The sequence below is a fragment of the Paroedura picta genome, chromosome 6 (assembly GCF_049243985.1).
Source record: "Paroedura picta isolate Pp20150507F chromosome 6, Ppicta_v3.0, whole genome shotgun sequence".
Classification (NCBI taxonomy): domain Eukaryota; kingdom Metazoa; phylum Chordata; class Lepidosauria; order Squamata; family Gekkonidae; genus Paroedura; species Paroedura picta.
Genome location: NC_135374.1, coordinates 77,074,687 through 77,087,194, shown reverse-complemented (window position 1 = coordinate 77,087,194; position 12,508 = coordinate 77,074,687).

The following is a 12,508-nucleotide window of genomic DNA, read 5'->3' as shown; positions in this document are numbered from 1 at the left end:
CCTTGCCAAAAAAACAAGACAGAAAGAGCCAGTTTAACTAGCTCAGCAAAGTCTGCCTTCAGGGGAATTATAAAAGCAACAGATCCAGGGAGAGAGAGAGAGAGAGAGAGAGAGAGAGAGAGAGAGAGAGTTTAGTGCTGTCTGCCTTACCTTTATCACAAGGCATAAATGAAGTTGTTTTCAGAAATCACCCTCTTTAATATCTTTGATTTCAAAATCTAGTGTACTATATACTGTCATTGATATCTGAAAAGAGCCAGACAACTGCATGCAGAAACAGCAAACAGAATTCTTTTCACACAGAAGGGGCCGCCACATGCTAACGGAATATTAAAACCACATGTTAAGAAAACTGCATTTTCAACAAGTGCTTTATTCTCCTCATAACTTGGAAAATGCCATATTCAGCAGGCTTGTTTATTGAATTGTATGGGGACAGGGTAAAATCCGGAACGGTCCAGAACAGGCATTAAATAAACAAGAGTACCTCAAAAAACAAAACAACAACAACAAAAGTGGGATGCATTTCAGGCACTCAAGAACAATATTTTAGAAATTAAATAGTGGAAACCCCACAACTTTATTAACCCTTACCAAGCCAAAAAGCATCTGGAACACCCCAGAACAGGCCAGAATGGGCATTAAACAAACAAGAGTACCGCAAATAAACAGTGGGATGCATTACGGACACTCAAGAACAATATTTTAGAAATGAAGGAGTGTAACTCTCATCCCTTTATTAACCCGTTCTGGGTCAATTGCTTCCAGAACACCTTGGAACTATCATTAAACAAACAAGAGAACCACAAAAAACCGTGAGATGTATTACAGACACCCAAGAACAAAATTTTAGAAATGAAGAAGGGTAACTCTCACATCTTTATTAACCTGTTCTGGGCCAAAATGCCTCTGGAACGCATGTGTCTGTAACTTCCCTTTTTTTGTATGGGACTCTTGTTTAATGCCCATTCCAGCCTGTTCGGGGTCATTCCAGCTTTGACCCTCTAGAGCAGGGATTCCCAAACTTTTTCTGCTCCCAGGCCACATACCTAGTACCCCCCCCCCCCCCGCACACACACACACTTCCTGGTGTTAGGTCTACTGCAAATTCAAAACACAATGTATTGCCTACACCTTTTTTTGTTGTTGTTGTGCAGCAGCCTTATTTTAGTCTGGAAAAAAAAAACCCACTTTTGTAAAAGCTGCTTAGGGTCTTCATTGTGGGGAAAGACAGACGGGGAAAGAAAGAGACAGAAGCAAACAGTGGAAAATCCCATGGCTAGGAATAAGCGGAAGGCTTTTCCGGCTGCCCAAAGATAGAGCCTTTGGGGGAAGGGTTGCCAACCTAGGTTAAGAAATCCCTGGAGCTGTGGGGTGGAGTTTGGGAAGGACAAAGTCTGAGGAGTGAAAGAAATTCAACAGGGATATGATCCTCTCTAGCCTGCCCTTCAGAAGCTGTCACAATGAAAAGCAGTTATACTGAATGCCTTGGAAGCCAAGTCTGGCTCTTCAACATGTCATCTGTGGCTCTTCTGAGCACCGTTTCCTGTGAAATCTGCCCCATCTTTAACCGCTCCTATCTTTAATCGCTCCTATATAAAAGAGTAAGGCCACCTGGGGAGGAGTTAGGGTGGCCTGTCCAGGATAAAAACTCAGAGGGCCCAATCAGGAGCCGCAAAGCGGCTCCTGATTGGGCCCTCCGAGTGTTCATCCAGGGCCAAGCAGCCAATGGGGAGGCACGCAAAGCGCCTTCCTATTGGCCCCTCACCAGGACAGACCAAAATTCCATTCACCTAGCCCAGTCTGGCTGCTACCACAGCGAGAGGAGGTCAGCAGGGTTGCCAAGGGGGATGAGACCACAGGCTGTGCCAGCCCTTTTCACCCCAAGGCTGTCAAGTCCAACTGTAAATTGCCTCAGAACCCTGACAGAGCTGGCAGGAGGCTGGTGAGTGCGCTCCCCCTCCCCCCTTCAGGCCTGCTGCGAAGAAGCCTCTGACAGGCCCTGACTGAGGGGAGGAGTCTGAGGGCAATGCAGGGGAGTCTGAGGGCCTTCCTTTTGAGGGGGGGGGGACTTTCCCCTTCTGCCAGACAGTTGGCTGACAGGGAGGCTAGAGAAAAGCCCCTTCTCACTTAAAATCGATGCTGGAATACGAGGGACAGCCCTTCAATGGCTGATCTCCTTCCTCCAGGATCGTGGACAGAGGGTTGCAATAGGAGAGAAAACATCAGACCGCCGGCAACTTACTTGTGGAGTCCCACAAGGAGCGGTCCTCTCCCCTATCCTACTCAACATCTTCATGCGCCCTCTCGCACAACTGGTACGGAAGTTTGGGCTGGGTTGCCATCAATATGCAGATGACACCCAGCTCTTCCTCCTGATGGATGGTCGTCCTGACTCTCCCCCAGAAGCATTAGCCAGCTGCCTGGAAGCAGTGACGAGATGGCTCAAGCAGAGTCGCCTGAAGCTCAATCCTTCAAAGACAGAGGTCCTGTGGCTAGGTAGGAAGGGCCCATGCGAGGAAGCGCGCCTGCCCACCCTGGATGGCGTGCAGCTCTCTACGGCTCACTCCACCAGGAACCTAGGCGTGATTCTGGACACCTCCCTCACAATGGAGGCCCAGATCACAAAGGTAGCACGGCTGGCATTCTACCATCTCCGCCAAGCCAAACTACTAGCGCCCTACCTGGCCCCGGAACACCTAGCCAAAGTGATCCATGCGACGGTCACCTCTAGACTGGACTTTTGTAACTCGCTCTATGCAGGCCTGCCCTTAGCCCTGACCCGGAAACTACAACTAGTTCAAAATGCAGCAGCCAGGATCCTCACAGCAACACCGTGGAGGTCTCATATCCGGCCTATTCTCCATCAGCTGCAATGGTTACCAGTTGAATTCCGGATCAGACTAAAGGTTCTGGTAATTACCTTCAAGGCCATACGCGGTCAGGGCCCAGTGTACCTGAGGGACCGCCTCCCCGCCTATGCCCCCAAAAGAGCTCTGCGCTCTACTGCCTCCAATCAGCTAAGGATCCCTGGCCCTAAAGAAGTCCGCCTGGTCTCGACCAGGGCCAGAGCATTCTCTGTTCTGGCCCCCACCTGGTGGAATGAGCTCCCAGAGGAGATCAGGGCCCTGACGGAGCTTAAACAGTTCCGCAGGGCCTGCAAAAAGGAGCTCCTCCACCAGGCATTTGGCCGAGACCAGATGTAATCAATCAGCGACCAAGGGCCCCTGCTCCCCCCCCCTCAGAATCCCATCAATAAGCCCTGGACCAGTTTGTATTACTATATTGTTTACTGTTATACTGTGTTGTTATTTGGTTACAATTATTAGTTATCAGTTATACATGTTCTACAGACTGTTTTATGTATTGTTTTCTGTTATAATGTAAACCGCCCTGAGCCTCCGGGGAGGGTGGTATAGAAGTATGATAAATAAAATAAATAAATAAAATAAATAAAATACTGCTCTGCCCAAAGGTTAGATACAGCCAAGCCATGTGTCTTTCTTCTTTGCAACTCTCTGCAGATTTGAGGCCACTGCACAGCGTTATCCTGTTTCATCTGCACAACAACCCTGTGCAGTAGGCCTCAAGTCTTTCAATTCAACAACAACCTGTGTGGGAAGCCTTAAATGTTTCTTCTCTACCACAACCCTGTCCAAAGTAGCCCTTTCTGCCTGGGGAGCTGATCTTTATACTCTGCAGGTAAGCTGTAATTCCTGGAGCTCTCCAGGCAAAACCTGTAGGTTGGGGTGGAAATATTCCTGGAGGTTTGGAGGTGGAACTTCAAAATCATACAATGCCTCAGAGTCCAGCCTTCAAATGAGCCATTTTTGCCTGCAGTTGGTAGGGAGTGGTGCAGGTGTGTCCCTCCTGGCCTATAGGTTATGGCCAGCCCTTACCAGCAACTGTTTGTATTCTGGGGCGCAGACTTGCAGACCAGCATCAGTCCTGTGAGTCTGGAAAGTGCAGGAAGATCTAAATAAATATTTACAGCCTGAAACTGTAAATAGAGAACAAGTAAATGTCTGGAGACACATAGTCACTGAATGACTTATTGGCCTGGCAAATAACCTTGGCCTGGCAAATAAAAAACAGTATAAAAAACCTTACTAAGGTCAAGACTGCTGTGCACAGAGAGTCTTCCTCTTAGGGTTGCCAGCTTCCCTGTGAGGCTCGTGACCCCACTTCCCTCATGGGAAGTCTGCTATGGGGAGAGAAGGGGAAGACGACTGGAAAATGCTTTGAGACACCTGAGGCCTGCTGGGTCACTGCGGCCCATTCCCAGTTCTCTCAGATCTCTCACAACCCCACATACCTCACAGGTTGACTATTGTGGAGAGACGAATGGAAAAGGTGTTTGTAAACCGCTTTGAGACTCCTTTGGGTAGTAAGCAATAGGGTACAAAAATCCGTTCTTCTAAGGAGCAACCATGAAAGAAGCATGTGGGCACATAACATTTTACCAACAGTGAAAACATGAGAACAGAAGGAAAAGGGTGAACACCTGTGTACTGTGACTACCCTGTGTGTATTAGGGCAGAGGGGCATTTCGGTGAATGTGGCCTAATTCACACAGGAAGGGAAATGACGTAAAACTGGGAGGAATTGGTTGCCATGTCATCTTTCCCTAAGTAGAGTCTCCAGTCTCATTTTCCCTTCATATCTGAGGACATGGCTCTGGAAAGCTCATCTGTAACCACTATGCCAAAATTCTCAAAGGTCAGTCCTCTTCCACACTCAACTAACATTCCAAACCACAGGTTCTTGACACCCATATCTCCACACCCAAGCCCTCATTTGCTACCATGCCACCACAACCTCCCACACAACACACACATTCAACCCCATGCCCATAAAGACTGGACAACTCCTCCCCTTCCTCTTCCCACTGCCAAGCTCTAACGCCCGTTGTATTCTTGGATACAACGGGGTTTGCCCCTAGTATTGGAATAATTTCATTATTACTGCACCTTTTAAATAAGAAGCCTTAGTGAGCATCATTGCTGGAATTCTAGTTGAGCAAAGGATTAAAATATGTCTCTCTCCCTGAATTAGCCCTTGTAATTTTCCAGTAAATTTTAAATTGTCTGAAGAAACCAATATGTTCAGCAAATAAGTGTTCCACTTTCCCCACCAACTTATCCACTGCCCTTTAAAATAGTCACTATGATCTGACGACTTCATTTGGAGCACAGTGTTATTTTTAAAGAGGGAAGGGAACTCCTATTCTTCTTGTTGTTGTATTAAGGCTTTTCTCTAGACATTACATCATGTGTAGCTACTTCTGTATAAGGTGGCTTCCTGTGACTTTGTAATGATTTTTTCCTGCTTTATTTATTTATTGAACTTTTATGCCACCACTCCTAGGCCAGCTAGCTTGTGGAGGCTCACAACACTAATAAAATACAACAAAATCAGTAAGACATAATTTTAAATACCCTCCCACCCACCCCACACCCCCCCAAAAGATTCCTTCCTACAACCCCCACCAAGCCTCCAACCAGCTGTTATTTAGGGATTAAGTCTTAAGGAGATAATTTGTGATGAACTCTTATAAATAAGTATCAATTTGTCTGCTATAAGTGTTGTTTGCGATCCCAGCAGACTGAGATCTTCAGAACTCTTTCCAACATTCTGGTCAGATGTGAGTATATCACCTTTCCCAATGAAATAAATGAATTGTTTTGGTGTAAAGGGTGAGATCTACCCAGTACCTCATCCTTCTCTTTATTGTGATGTATCAACGGTTCAAACCTATTTTCAGGGAAACTGGAGAAACATTGGTTAAAAAATTAATCCAATCAACTTTGTTTTGTGTTCACATTAAAATCATCATCAAAAGGACAGGCCCACTTTTGACTCATTTTGATAGTCACTACTTTGAATATATTAGTTATATTCAGTATATTTAGTATGTGGACAATGTTTCCAAAACTAGAACAGCTTTAAAAGATCTTTAAACAGCTTAAAACCTTTTAAAATCTTACCATCCAATTCAAAAACCACCAAATAAAAAACACGCATGAGAGAGAAAGGCAGAGAGAGAGAGAGAGAGAGAGAGAGAGAGAGAACCTTAACAATTAAAAAGTCATTTTGCTATAATTTTCTGCAAAACCACCATGCTATCCAGTAAATAGTAACACACTATATAAACAAATACACCTTGTTCGGTTCTCCTATTTATAGCACTATAACCTAACCAAAATAATTAAGGATACAGCTGAATCAACATCAGAAGTCAATTATTTTACTTCACATCTTAACACCGCCCGTGGCGCCGCGGGCGCCACGGACTAAATAAAATGCTAAGGGGTTCTAGGGCGGGATGTGTCCATGATGAGGAAGGGTCCGGGTTGGACCCTTCCTCTGGACAGACAATCAGAGGGACCAATCGGCAGGTGCGCAGTGCCTGCCGATTGGTCCCTCCGAATCCCAGCCCCAGCAACTGCGAGCTGCGCCTCAAGGCCTCAAGGGAGCCCCCAGCAGCCACGCGGAGCGCGGCTGCCGGGGGCTCCCTGCCCGGTGGCCTGACGCGGCGAGAGGCGCAAAGCGCCTCTCGCTGCATCAGGCCGCTGCCTGACGGAGCCGCCAAAAAAGAACCGCCGCCCGGGGGAGGCCCCGCTGCCCAACAGAGCCCCACGAACCAGGAAGTGCAATGGCCGAAGACAAACAGCAGAGATGCGTCGGGGAAGGCGCTGCCCAGCAGGCGCCTCTCTGGGGCTGCGTCTCCTCCATGATGCCTGGCCTCCTCGCCCACAGTCCTCGCCCTGCGGGTCCTTCCTGCCGGACCCACGAACCCCAAAAGCGGCAGCGGCGGCAGCCCGGAAGGCAGCCAACGGCCGAAGAAAGGCCGCGCGACAGGCCCCCAGCGACGGAGTCCGAGCTGCCTTCCCGCAGCCGGACCCACGAGCCCCAGCAGCAGCAGCAGCAATGTCCCCTGAGCCAGCCAACAGCCGCAAACAAGCCTCGGGCAGCTGCCTCTCCGGCCCGCGTCTCCTCCGTGCTGCCCGGCCTCCTCGGCCACGCCCCCGTCGTTAACAGCCAGGACCAGCGCGAAGCCGGTGAGTGGACCTAGGGTTCTGACTCGCCTTGGGAGGGAGGACCGCGGTGCCGCTTTTCGGGGGGGGGGGGGGGTGGGAGCGTGTCCCTTACCCTTCCCCCTTCTCCCCTTTCAAAGCCCATTTTTATAAATGGGCTTTGAAACTAGTAGTTATATAAATAAATAAAAGTGGGTAAAGGTGGGGTGTTCAAAATAGCAAATTACTTCTCTAGAAGCCAGAGCCCTGACCATTTAGAACAGATAAATAACTGCAACAACAGCAGCATGGTCAGTTGTAGGAGATACATACAGCTATTTAAATTCCTTTTCCATTTGATTTATATGATTTCTTCTAATTTTGCAAAATTTATAGCCTGAACATTTTATTTTATATTTTATATAAAATGTGTGTGTATTGGGTATATTTGAAATTAAAAGGAATATTAGAGGAGGTCATGAATGATTCTGTTTCAGTTCTTTACTAGATCATGCTCTTTTTTATTCTTTTCGCTTCCTAGTTGCAGGTGGAAGCTGTTCAGGGTGTAAATTTGGGGACGGAGAGCAGTTTGACACTTCAGTGTCTCTTAGACCATTTCTGCACCAGGGTTTTGGCTTAGGTTTCCATTTGCATAAATTTGAGTTTTTCATCAGTTTCCACATTTAAATTTCCTTTTTCCGGTGAAGATGCCACTAGCCCCCTCAATTGTCCCGTAACATGTGAACCTCAGAAATCCAGGTCCCACGTTTTGAACTGGGAGCTAACAGGGCATGAGTTGGGTCTGGCTAACATGGCTATGTGGAAATTCTAGCTTTTAAGGTCTGCATCCATTTTGTTCCCATCCCCCATAGCATGACTTCCATTGGCAACCCCCCCCCACTTCCCTTGCCCTTTTTTTACCCACTTCTTCATCCTGACAAAAACAGCCAATAATCTGCCAGTGTCATTTTGCTGTCCTCCCCTTCGATGTCTGACATTTGGTTGCCTTCGGGGGGGGGGGGGGGGGACACAACCACAATTGCATTATTATGTGATTCCACTATAAGAAATTCTTCCCCCCACCACCATCATGCAGTCCATTGATTCTAACCCCTGTTTCAAAAGCCCATCAAGAGCCTCACAGTTCCTAGAGGCTGACAGCACCCGTCCAATAATGCTAGAGCCAAATGGGTGACAAACAAACAAGAGTACCACAAAAACCAGTGGGATGAATGGCAGACACATGAGAACAATATTTTAGAAATGAAAAAGTGGAACTCTTATCCCTTTATTAACCCATTCCAGGGCAAAATGCCTCTGGAACGGGTTAATAAAGGGGTAAGTGTTCCACTTTTTCATTTCTAAAATATTGTTCTTAAGTGTCTATAAAATGCCACTGGAACACCCTGGGAGCATTAAACAAACAAGAGTACCAGACACTGGACAGGTGTGCTATTGTAGAGCCTTATTGACTTGTAGTCCACACAGATGTAGGTGTTTCTGTTCATCTTAACTGGGGATATGATTAAAGTCTCCCATTTGGCATGTGGCTCTGGTTTGTGGGTGCCTTGCACAATCAGGTGGTTCAGTTTAGTGTCAGTCTGAGGTTTGAGTACAAACAGCATTTGATGAGCCTTCAGCCAGCTTGGCTTTACAGCATCATCAAGCAAGAGCAAGATGGGCGAACCATTGTAGCAACTGAATGTCTCATCAAACACAGAAGTGATTTAATTGCAGACAGTATCAAGGTGCAATGGCTGGATATGGTTAACCCCTGATATGGTGATGCCAAGGGGCGCAAATCCGTCAAGGCCTAGTAGACTGGTACGGCAGTGTTCCTTGGTGACAAGCTGTAGGAGTTTGGTGAAGCCCTGGAACCTGACATGGAATATGCCAATGCTGATGACAAGAACTCTGTTCCCTTGGAAGTCTGTGATGTGCATGCCAAGAGGTTTCACACATGGAAACTGGAACATGCAGAGCTGTAAGAGGGAGTCTCTGGAGATGATGGGAAAGAATCAACTTCCATCATGCAGGGAGAGCCTTCAATGACATGGATTTTCTTTCTGGATGAGCATGTTGACTGAACTCATATGACTGGTGAGTAGATGCTGTTGGTTTCAGAGCAGAGTATATCACAGTAGTTCTTCATTGCCACGGTGTTTTCAGTGGGTGGCATAGGTTGGCCCTGGGCACAGAGCTAGTCACTGAAGCAGCAGATGCGGACAATGTGTCCTTGCTTGCTGCAGTTTGGCATTGGGCTCCCTGTTCTGTCAGTCCACCTGGCTCACCCGAGCCAGTTAACCAATGCAGCCTATGTGCCTGAAGAGAACTTCAGTCTAAAAGGCAACACACCAGATTATCGAGATGGTTGCTGACTGCAGAAGTCAGGGAGTCATCACAAGATGAGGACTCAGAGGTTACTGGCAATCTGTATTAACTTGGGGGTAAGTAGTCTCCATTACAGATGCAGCTTTGCAGCTACCTGTGATCTGCTTCTTCTGCTCCTGGACAGCCTGAACGAATCCTTAACTCACCTGTTTATCCTTTTGGAATTTTTCTCTTGGACACCGACTTTTCACCTGTCTTCAATTCGGCTCATTGCTTCCAGAACAGAGCTGAAACCTGCACAATTTGGTCTGCCAGATAATCATCAGGGCAACCAACCAGTTCCTTATTCTGGATGGTGTCCAACTTATTATAATGGACTCTGCCAAGAGTTTGGGGGTTATTCCACTTGATGCCTTGCTTACCTTGGGCAAAAAGCTGTTCTCAGTGGCAAAACAAGCTTTTCTATCTCCACCAGGTGCACCACCTGTCCCCCTACCTGGTGGAATGCTTTATCTGAAGAGACACATGACCTTTGGTAGCTGTCTGCATGCCACATGGAATGTAAGACAGAGTTATTCCACCAAGCCTTCCACTAATTTGATTTTGATGGGCTCTACCCTCAGTGTTGTTGATTTTATGACCAAAGCATTAGTTTGCTATGTGCTGTTTTTAAATTGATTTTATTGGAATTATGGTTTCACTATTGTTATTGTGTTGTGATGCTGTTACTCACCCTGAACATCATTGCGGAGGAGGGGTAAGATAAAAATCCAATAAAGAAATAAATGAATCCCTACCCTGCACTCATCGTGCTGCTGTCGGTCTTTATATGCAGAAATATGTGAAATAAGAGGGTATGGAGAGCACCTCTGAGGCTATTGTAGAAAGTGGGCCAGCTTGCAAGGAACAAAGCAACACAAACAGAATCCAGACTCCTACTATGCGCCTTGTACCTCTGGACCTGTTTTGTGTCAATGTCACCCTCACAATATGGTACTTCTCCCTTATGATATCTGAAGTGTCCAGGAGCAGATGGAATCCATCTTCTTTCAATGGGAATAAATGGGAAAATATGAGATTGTGAAAGTTCATTTGAGACATGGAGCTGGTTGTATGAATTGACAGGCCAGGAAGACTTTGCTTCTGATAAAGCAGTAATTTGTAGAACTCGAAAAAAACCACTTGATATCAAGGCACCATGTTCTGTAAATATAACGGTTGTTTTCTAGAAGACAAGTTAATGCCACTAATGTAACTAGTGCCTGGAACTGGAATTTCCATATATGGGTAAATGGCCAGGGGCCTTGTAAATAAATTCTCTACCTGACTTCTACTAGATTTTGAAAAAAGAGCACTAAGTTTCACATAGTATAATATGGGAGAAAGAAATATGAATAGGTGGATGAGTAGAGAAAAGAGACCCTATACTAAGGTGACCAGATTGTCCCACTTTTGGAGGGACATCTGGGGGTACCTGGCAAATTGTACTTATGATTGTACTTATGTTGAAATATATATATATATATATATATATATATATATATAACTATTACTATTTTTGCGTTCTATGCGGAAATTTTTTTTTATCAAGAACCCCCCCCCCCCCCCCAGTCAATGGTGTCCCGCTTTACCAATGTTAAAATCTGGTCACCTTACCCTATACCTTGAACTCACCCTTGGGTCCAACACCTAGGTTGCACTTACTCTTTCAGCAACTGCCTACTAAGCCTATGAAAATTTCTCATTTTCATTTGATACTTAGTAGTCACAATGACTGCTGTACTTCATGTAAGAGAATTAACATTATGTGCTTTCTCACAAAACAAGCAAAAGTTTTATGGAAGAAGAAATTCCTTTCTGAAATTACTTATTGTTCCATCGAGAGCTAAGTTCTACTGGCAATGGAAATTACAGAAAGCATCCACAAAAACAATCAGTCTTTCTGAGGTAGCAAAATGATTGCATTCAGTAATGGACCAGCTGTTACAGATTTATCTTTGTGAAAAGTAACAAGAACAGTTTCCCATACACTGAATCATACTGTATTTTTTAAATTGCAGATTCTATTCCTGAGGTACCTTTCTTTTTAAAATAAGGTGAAAGCACATTTTATCACACTTTCAATCCATTTTCCTCTTCCCCCCAGGAGCTTATTCAGGACTCTCTGCTTCCCCGTTTTCTTCTCACAATAAATCTGTGAATTTATACTTACAAAGAGACTGATCTAAGATCATTTAGGAAGCTGTGTGGGTAAGTAAGTATCTCCCCCTTTTTAGCTGTGTGTCACAGTGTGATAGATCATTCATATATTTAAATTGTGTGTGCCTACAGCATAGAATAATCAAGATTTATTTTCTTTCACCAGATTTTAATGGACTTAAAAAAATGCATAAAGATCAGTGTGGCTTTGCATCATTTTAGATTTTAACTATACTTCAACATTTTTTAAAGTAGGCTAAAGTCCTAGAGGTGTAGCACTCTTAAATATTATACAATGTTGTGGGACTGTTAGCCTCTATCAATTTTTAGAAATCATTCTAAAGAGAATATTGTAGAAAGTGTAAATATATTTTTGATTGGGTCTGACAGTATTCCTGGCTTCTTTCTGATCGCACTCTGCATATCAAGCAGTGAGTTCTGAAATCATGAATAGGAACTTAATGTATCATTGCTGTACAATGGTATATACAATGTGTAAGTCCTCCAAAAGAAAGGACAATGCAAGCTTTTGATATGATAACAAATGAAAAGGCACCATAATTGTTCACAAAGGTTTCTATCTCTCATTTGACTTGATAGTCTGAAAGTACCTTCTCATTGCCCTTCTCGAAGAGCTCACCAGGAGCCACATAGATGATTAGTGGCTTGTGGTGGAATGTGGTTTCAGGACATGTTGAACCATGTTCTGAGTGCATCTCAGAAATCCTTAGCTTTCCATAACATTCATGTCTACTGATCAGAATTTACTTTTTAAAAACGTTGACTGCTACAGGCCAGTACTTAGGTAGTACAGCTAGAGGTTAATGTTAAATTGCACTAACTGCATTTCCAAATTCACCAATCCTGTATATAAGATCACATGAAAAAGGTAGCATCTATTTTGCTGTGATTACATGTGTTTCAGAAGCTTTTTATTGAGACAAAATGTCATGCATGCAGTG